General features: G+C 39.6%; 2 long non-coding RNA genes across 2 annotated transcripts; one reads left to right on the plus strand and one right to left on the minus strand.

Moving 5' to 3' along the window:
* Positions 1-7,623: 7,623 nt before the first annotated feature.
* LOC147754464 (uncharacterized) lies at positions 7,624-8,325 on the minus strand. The gene is made up of 2 exons (XR_015317393.1): positions 8,188-8,325; positions 7,624-7,847 (listed from the first exon to the last, which is right to left on the minus strand). It is a non-coding gene; the product is annotated as an uncharacterized LOC147754464 (long non-coding RNA).
* A 384-nt stretch (positions 8,326-8,709) lies between these two features.
* LOC147754465 (uncharacterized) lies at positions 8,710-9,758 on the plus strand. The gene is made up of 2 exons (XR_015317392.1): positions 8,710-8,849; positions 9,107-9,758. It is a non-coding gene; the product is annotated as an uncharacterized LOC147754465 (long non-coding RNA).

Below are 9,758 nucleotides of genomic sequence, written 5' to 3' on the forward strand. Positions count from 1 at the left end.
CCTAAATCAATATGAAGTACCCGAACTTAGTTAGTAAACATCGCAACTGCAAAAGGCTCACACACATCTTACTAACTCAAGAGATGGATCTAGACGCACGCACATTCAATGCCACTTTAATTTCTGTTTCCTCGATTTGATGATGGGGATCTGCGTACTTGCATGTTGTTCATCTACTGTTCATTTTTTAAATTGAAAACTATTGAATTAGCCAGGCTAGAATGGTGATTTTTTAGTATGCATCACGGCTACTACTTTTTTTTTTTAGCTTTACGTGCTTGTTCCAATCTCTAGTAGTTTCTGAACAGCTACATACCAAACACTAGTGTTTCCGTGCGTAATATATGATTTTTCTATGAAATAAATTGATCGTGGTATGTGCCTGCCCACTGGTTGTCCTCGTTAAGCCATAAAAAGTCCCCTAGCTACACCGATATAGATTGGAAAAATAAACGCATCAAGTATATCTTTATTCGGTCCACGGAGTGACTCAAATGCGATGAAGTCTGGCGTCGTCATTGGGTAATCAAATTATACACCTTTGGTCCGTGAATTTCTTGAGGAACTCGGATAGCAGGCTGCATTCATTCTTTTGTTTTCGGCGGGTTTTTCATACTGGCAAATCCCGCTAATATCCACCGTAAGTATTGGCATAACCTTACATCCGAATCTACTCGAGCTCTCCCCAGGACGACCCTATTTTCTTGCCGGGTCTGATTGAACCATGCCTTGCCTATGACGACCGTATGCTCTAGACGATAGTTTTTTCAGCTAAAGCTCACCGCACACATTTTCAACTGGCCTGAAGTCAATTCACGGAGAACTCACTGTTACTCCGTCTGCGTATTTTTTTATTTAACAATTTTACAATTGTTTTTACAACGGAGGGCCGACAGGGCCTTTAAGCTTTGCCTTCGTGAAAAATCTCCCTAGTCAAGCAATGCGTTCTAGTCCTTCATTCAGGTCTCGACATCCGGCTGCCTTCCCGCTGGCCTGCGGCATTCGGACCTTCGTTTTTGGACGCTTGCACCATCAACATTCTATACGTACGCCTAATGGCCTCCTTAATCTTCGATGATCTTCCGCATCCTTGTGATCTTCGAATAACAAACTTGACGACTGAGCGTTGACTTTCAAGACTAAATCACGTTTTTTCTCCGCACTCATTTTTCCTTTAGAAAAATCCACCGAGCTTCGCTCACAGGTTTTTAGAATACTAGGGCATTTACCATCCTAATTCCGTCTGCTGACAGTACGCAATTAAAAAATTATTCGTTCTGAAAGTCCGCCGGATTCGCTTGTGACAGCCTGTTTACGTATATCTCTCCGTATCTGTTCCCGGTACCAATATCAGCCTGCAGGTCTCATATCGAATATGGGCGGAATTGTTGGCGTGTACCTCTCCTTCGGATTTCTTGTCATCTATGAAATTGTGGAAATCTTCTTTCGAGCCATGTACGTCGCCGTAGATTTCAAAGTAAGCCTAACCTTGAAAGGACCCCCATATACTCTTAGAGATTAGGGACGTTTAGAATGAACTTATAACGAGATAACTTGTACAACATACAGCTTATATTATAGTACAACAATATGATATTTTGGGCCGACTTCATCCACTTGGAGTAATCCAATTAACCCTTAACTGACATGTGTATCAATCAACCTGTACAAATATTTTCTCATCGTACTAATTATTATTGAATGGTCATTATTATTATTATTAAAGATATCCTCAGTGAGCCCGAACGCTTTATATGCGTTTAGATATATTGAAGGCTGAAGATCACCGAGACGAAATACAATCGATGTCACAGTTATGATAAACCGCTATCTATCTAAACGTAAGAGTAATCTATTTACGTATTTTTTCTTGATTTGGCATACTTCATAGTTCTGGAATTTTTCAACTGTTTAATGCTGCTTATAAGGTACTATTGAGATTCACGACCAACAAAAACAGGGCGACGTTACAGGCATGTCACAACAAATACTAAGCTGAGAGCGCTCAACGCCATTTCTGAAACATTAAAAGAAAAAAAAATATGGCTAACCTCATGATTTTCATAGTATAGTTTACTGTAAGGTGTAATGCTTTTATCTAGAAAAGCATTATACTTTATAGTACATTGTACTATGAGAAACATTCATGTATCCGACCGTATTGAAATAGACAATAGGACCTTAACTGTAGCGTCCGTTTGTAACATAGCTCAGGCTCCCATGGATTTTCTTGGACATGTGATGACTATTTTGTACGCGGACTGTTACCAAGGTCATTACAATTTCGATGATCAAGTTTATGGTTGAGCTTGTTAAAATTTATTAAATAATTACAGGTTCTTGGAAAACGATTTCACCAGAAGGCCAAACACGTTCAATCGAGTGCGTTGACCAGAGCGATTGAAGCAAAAAGGCGTCTTAAATTTAAAGCCCGCAATCGGACGATTGACGCGCAGCCCAAGTACTTCAATGTCGAACGCCGCGAGTCTCATCCGCCATATCGGCTCACCGTAGGTAGTACTAATACACTGATGCAAGGCGGGCAGCGTCCATAGTACGATTTCTATGCAAATAAGGAAAATAGTTTTTTACTAACGTATCGAACGGCGAGCCCGAACTCGTGTGTTGGACTGAAACGCACTCGATAAGCCTACTATATCAAAAAAAAAAAAAAAAGCTTTCATTATGAGTAAATAATTAGCTTGTTTTTATGCTGTAGGTTCTATACCAGTACGTCAGTACTACTGTATATTAAACCCGCCTTGCATTAGCTGGGTATATGAATTTTACATACGGGGTGAAATAGCTATACAAAAATAGCATCTAGTGGGGAGTGATGTCACAACTAGTGGGGTAGACGATCTGACCTGGTCAACACACAATACCATTGTGTATGATCGTGAATTGTAACGTTCGAGTCATTTAGTGCCCAGACCGTGTACCCACTGAGTTTTGCATATCTATCCTAATTTGTCATTGATTTTTTCCTTTGTCAGGTGTGGGACTATCCGAATCGTCGACAGCGGCCACGTGACAAGAATGAGGTGGCCGCTATCCATCAGGCGCCGCAGTTACACGTTGACCTGCAGAACTATATTCGAATGAGCGATGCGTTCGGGAGGTACGCTAGGAACTTGTCAGCTAGGGAATGTATTTGTCACATTGTATCGATGATAGATATCATTCAACTTCTGGCAGCTGATATAAAAAAAAACTATCTTAGTTTCTTAAAATTCAAAAGCTATGATATTCCATATGACAACTGCCTGGATTAGATCGAGTGACCGTAGTATCGCATGACCTGAAGTTCTTTTTGGATAACACTTTAGGATGTATATCATCTTCTTAGAACATGGCCAATCTAATTAGGAAATTTCTGTCTACCTAGTAAATTGTCTATTGCAATTTCAGGTACCATCGGCGTGATAAGCCCAAAGAAGTTATCCACCAGTGAGGGCTTTTAGCTGTCAGCTAGTTTTCTAAATTAACCGTGTGACAAGCGAGGACCTTCAAAATCGCCTGTACAAATGCCTTCATCAAATCGCGTTTGTACATTAATCACATATATTGCCGTGTAGATAATTAAACATTTCGAATAGATAATTATTTATTTTTTCCGTTCCTTTTGTAAAAAAATCATATAGTTACCCGTTCACTGATAAGGACGGAAGGTACGAGTAAGCGTTTAATGCTGTCATAGAAACGTCTCCTCTTTCGTAACAGCTAGTAAAGGATAGCAGTAGTAACATATTCCAAATCGATTAAATTTACAAGGTCGACGTTTCGTTTAATGAAAAAAATATGCAAACAGAAGACGTTTTCTTAGGAACTATCGGAGCTTGACAGTTTCCGCAAAATCTATCGAGTGTTCTTGATTCAAGGTGTTCGTTGCAGCCTATGTCAAGGTCTCCGTAAATTAACGCATAATCAATTATTGAAGGTATTGCTAGACTCACTTGAGTCAATACAAAGCATTGGAATATCTGAGACCTTTTTCCCATCCAAATAGTAAGCTGCGAAACACTGGAAGCAAATAAGATCGGATGCTCTGGACTTTTTCAGCAGTGAACGAATAGGGGCCGTACTCTAAGGACTGCATAATTGTCGGTGACTACCGGCCACTGTATTTACATAGCCATGATTCTTAAGCAATACCCTAGAGCATTCACTAGGCAAAACACCAAAATAGCCAATAGAAACCCTTAAAATTCTTTTCATAGAGCTATGTGATCCGAGTCGAAGCTCTACAAGTTTGTTTTTGAGCGGATTTATGAACAAGCCGTTTCCGTTGATGTTCGTTCTAAATTAGGTACAAGCCGGCCGGCGTTATAACCGGCTCTGGTTAGAAAGCTTCGCGCTATGCGTATCGTTGCCCTGTTGCTTGCCCTGCCGGCGATCCACCAGGCCTTTTGATCTCCAATAATATCTGTCATGAGAAACTGTCAGGTATTTTCAAGACGAAAAGAAGTTTCACGATGCATCCGTCCGGAGATGCCACACGAATGTGTCCGCTATGTTCTACTGAGTGAATACTCCCAACCAACGCCAGTGGCACATCTTAGAAGCAATATTTTGTATTTTACTTTATACTGTTGTCAGTTGTCAAACACATTTTGATATTTGAAAAATGCTCGTCCTAATAAAATCATCTCGTTCTAGTATGATCCTGAATTATATAGAAATTTATGCGGAATTGTATGAATGAGCAACTCGTCTTTTCTGCTTACATTTCACGTTCGTCTGCCAAGTAGTCGTTTGTACGAGACCACCTAGATGTTGGACACTGTTATCAAAAAGATTTTGTCTTTTTTGAACGATTATTAAGTTTGTAGCCACTGAACGACGTCGCTGCTCCCCTATATCCTAGTTGATTTATGTCCCTATGAAGATTTTCTTTGACTAGGAATAATCCCTTTGATCCAAGCTGCTGTTATAAATTTCCGACGCTTTTTACAGCTGGTTATATCGGACTACCAGTTTTGAGTTATTCAATCCGCACTCGAGTCGTCCTCGTCAGTGCATCCCGCTTTCTCTCATACAGATTGAGATCCGTGCTCACACAAATCCTTCTAGAGTATTCTATTCAGGAGACAGAGCCAATGCGTCACGTGTTTGACTCCAGGCAAGGAAGGACAAAGAGTCGCGAGCTGCATAATAATTTAGCCGCCGAAAACATTGGCTGGGGAAGTCACAATTCAGGTGCCGGTCAGGCAGAAAAAATTGTTCAGCCACAGAAATAGGCCACGTTTAAATAAACGAAAAAAAAAACATTCTACTAAAATAATGACTGTTTAAGACTGACAGTTCGTATTGCTTACGTCGTTGTTTTCTCCAACTGAATTACGCGTCACAACAATCACCCTCGTTGGGGTAACAAATGATACCTTAGTTTTTAGCCTACATGCTTGACCGCTACTCGATTTTAACAGCGCACATACGTTTCTATCCTAACTTGCGCATGATCTTAGTAATGGCGGCCCTGTACGTACAGCTCAATAGCGTGCAAGGTGCGTCGACTCTTTTTTGCATATGAACTAGCATCACTCAGTGTGTTGATATAATGAACATATTTTACTCTGTTTCTGGTCTTGGGTCGGTATTTGTCTCAATATTATCTCAATGAAAAGCTATGCGCTAAGCTATGAAATCACGGAGCTACGGAATAATTTTAAGCAAAACATCCGAATGTGTCAGATAGTTTGTCCGTACAAGTGGATGCGCAAGTATTGATACAATTTGGGTGCAATCTGGGTCAATGAGAGCATCATTAGAGGCGTGCTACAATCCAGGGGTTGGCTTCAACGTACACTTCATACAAAACGATGTCCATTATTTGGCTGACGTTCTGTCCGAAACGCCTTACCAATTTCGGCGTTCGGGCCTCTTTGGACACTACTCGACCTCGATATAGGGTATGTGATGTACACCTCTATATGTAAAAGGGTTTCGACCACTTGAAACGCTTGTGCCTATCTGTGTAAACTCTTCATCTTTAAGAATTAATCATTGATGCTTCGTACGTCGTTCAGACAAAATGAATCACGCATGTGTATCATATCAAATAATAATAGGTCGTTAAGCTGTCATAAGCCTACAGAGTCAAATTTGTTTAAGTTAAATACATTTTATTATTTTAGTGTGTCTGCATTGAATTATTAGGCCATCCCTTGTCCATATATATATATATATATATATATATATATATCACACACAACAAATTAATTCTTCTAAAACCGAAATAAAAGGAACCATTTTTATGGCATAATCGGTACCTTTATTTTCGGGCTATATGTGTCGGGTGGGAATGAATCAACGCTGTACCCATTTGTTGAATTTGCGGCAGGCGCTTGTGGCTAGTTGGTAATCGATAGAACACAAAAGTCATTACAAATGCAGTTGGCTAGCTTATCTTAAGAGAAACTGAAACGTTTTTTAGTACCAAATAGTTTAGTAGGCACGATTTGCTTTTTTTGTTTTGGGTAATTCTCATAATTTGACAGTGTGATGATACAAAACCAATCAATGAGCGAAAGTACACTCAACCGTTGATTATGCGTGTTCTTCCTAGATACAATGCTGTACATGCAGTACAACAAAGCGTAGGGGGCGCTAGTGCGGGAAGAACGAGTCCTTAAGAAACAGCAGTAAGTGGTGAAGTTAAATACTACTCCTTACGTTGCGAAATAAATGATCCTAAACCTGTGTAATATTAATTTAATTCTAAATGTACAGAATGAAGCAGTCAAATTCAAATGAACTTCAATGCGGATTACGTGTCGAAGTGGCCATGTGCTTAGTTACTATTTTTGACATTAGCAGGAAGTTAGAATATAATAATAAGCAAGCTCATCACAAAGAAGGACTTTGTGTTGTTTCTGCAATCTGCGCAAAGGTCAACTATAGTCTTGTGTGTTCACGTAGAATGAACCCTCACCGAAATTATAAAGTTTGCTTGTCCGAAATGTACGTCATTGCCAATTTTCATGCGACTTGTGAAGAATTCAAGAAAGATTTCCAGAAGGCAAATCGGAAGATCTTCGATAAGCTTTACATTTAAGGCGTTCGACGACCCGAAACGCTATTTTTGATTAACCTGGATTTTTTCTTATACAGAAACTAGAAGAACTAGAAGAGAAACTAGAAAACTAAGTGTCAGAATATTATTTGCCAGTTGAATGCTTAGATAAGGTCTTAGTTCTTTCTGAAACTTTCTGCGCCTTTTTGCATGTTTTCTAATTTTCTTTTCTGAACCCGTACTTTGGGACTTTCGTTTGCTACTAGCCCAAAATTAAATGTTTTTTTTCATAGTTCAGTGACAGGTTAGTAAGTTTACACCTATTAAAATTGTTCTGCTTACAATTACTGCTAGTAACGAAGGGCTGAAAAAATGATCAGCGACTGGTGTAGATTTTAAATTGAAGATGTAATCGCGGTGAACGGTACTTATATATTATAAACGTAACGGTCAGGGATGACAATGATTCGTTGAATTATGCACTTTCATTTAGATAAAGTTACAAAACAGTTGAAAAGAAAAGCTCCATATTTAGATTCCCTGCCCTGTATAGGTGACTGCTATAACTTATCTATATTATCGTTGAAGTCTTCATTAGCACACAACTATTCCAATTACAATTAGTAATTAAAATAATTTTATAATAAACAATAAATATGTAATGAAGGAACTAAATATAAAAGCTGCGAAGCAACACTGTCCAAAATGTGGGAACGGTTTATATTACAAGCTGGTTTGAATTGTTTTAATAGCTTCCGCACGTTTTGCCCGATGAGGCCGTCACACTTCATAACCGGCAGTAAATTAAGTTCCTGTATACTGTAAGGTAAAACTTTTTGACAAAAGGGAGTATTAGAAAACAAGGCAAGGAAAGTATTTGTAATGATAAATATAAAATAAAGCTCTAAGCTCATAAAATTCCATAAGCATAAAAGTAACATTTCTACAAAACCTCAGTTAACTTGAAGGTGTACTAGTTGAACTTATATATTCCATTTGTTATTTATTGAGTTGCCTGTACATAACTAACATATATCCTGCACGTCAGTGCCTTACGGTTGAATAGAACAAATTCGACCCTACATTGATGCGCTCATTCTATAGTATAAGTTACGAAGCAGCAATTTGCAACGGCATACCGGAAATGAAAAAAATATTTTTCCATAATTCACCATAGATGTTCGGAGCCACTTAGATCTGTTACTTTCAAAATGACAAGTAACATTCCGTGATTTTCAGTCCATCCATTCCAAGCTCATCGATGTCTTCCACACGAACTAAACAAGCTATTTGTTGCTATCTCAAAGCTTCTTCACTGCTAACAAGCGAGGCAATCTTCTGCTCGGCCCTGAACTGCAGAGCCAACGATCAGCAATCGTTAAATTCCTGATTTCATCGCTTCCGCTGACGTCAGGAAATGTCCATTCTGTCTCTTATTGCCGTAACGGCAGAGCCGTGACGCACCACTCACGCCATTCGGCGACGCTTTTCCCATGTTTCTATTCGTGTTACTGCCAGCCGAATAGTCGCCGAGCGACAGGCGAGGTGGCGCTGTTCGGGATCTTTTCTCTGTCTCGCTTTGACGGATATGTGTGTTTGGCTTTCTCTGCTAACGTCCGCCTTTCCCGAAGCGTTGAAGCTTTGCCAGCCGATGGATCCAGACCGGCCGTGTGCTGAAGTACCAGTCTGTTACTGAACAATGTTTGCGCTTTCGCTTAATAGCAGGAAAGTTACGGAGTCTTGTTGTTGTTGTTGTTGAGTTCAGCTGTTGCGTATGGATCCTTGCCGAGGGAAGAACGTTGGACAAATTCGAAATAAATTTCCTTTGTTTATTGTAAGTCTTTAGTGTGAATGGCGCATGCGGGCAGGCAGAATCGACCCGATACACTTGAGCACGTATCGAAAAGGAAATGTTTGCAAGACGCATAAACAAATAGTGCTGCTATAGAGTGCGACTAGGAGTTCATGGAGGTGCGCTACAGCAAAACGCCAATGTTGTATAAACCTACAAGTATTATAATTAGTGATTGTGGTCTAAGCAGTTAGATGTCAGATTTGTAGGTAGCGTTAAGCCATTCTAATATATTCCAGCTGCTGATGACAACTGGTAGCGATAGCCCAGGAAGGATTCAGCGTTCCTGCAACTACAATCATGTATTAATCTACAACAGATAGCTGTAGGCAAATCTATGACACGTGGAGTTTTCGAAAGCTCAATACAATCGAGGTCGCTCCGTGTGTGTGTGCCTGCGCGAGCGACCGACATGTCCGATCCACCGGCTGCCCGCGGTTTTCGAATGATCCGACTCACTGTAAATGAAAATCTCCGGCCTTCAATGGTTATAGAAGATCTCCCATTTATCCCCATTGTTCGACGATTCGTCGTTGAAAAATATCGGCAAATTAGCGATTTTGCCAAATTAATGTTTACTTGGCGAACAGATATATGGAATATTATTATGGCCTTAACTGGCCTAACAATACTTCTATTGTATATACGTTACAAAAAGCTGGTACCGAGCCGTTGTCGGAGGAAAATTGATTAGTCATCTGAATGATATGTAAAGTGAAGCAAAAATTATGAAAACGGAATTATATGAAAACGGAAACGCACATAATGAGTTCGGTTTACGTGACGTTATAACACATATTTGTGATGGCTATTTATAATCATGAACTGTTCTGACATGTTTTAAAGCGAGAAAGTAGTCTAGTAATAAACCAAATATATCCTATTTTGTTA

The sequence above is a fragment of the Varroa destructor genome, unplaced genomic scaffold, assembly GCF_002443255.2.
Source record: "Varroa destructor unplaced genomic scaffold, Vdes_3.0 BEIS01000007.1, whole genome shotgun sequence".
In the NCBI taxonomy this organism is placed as follows: Eukaryota; Metazoa; Arthropoda; class Arachnida; order Mesostigmata; family Varroidae; genus Varroa; species Varroa destructor.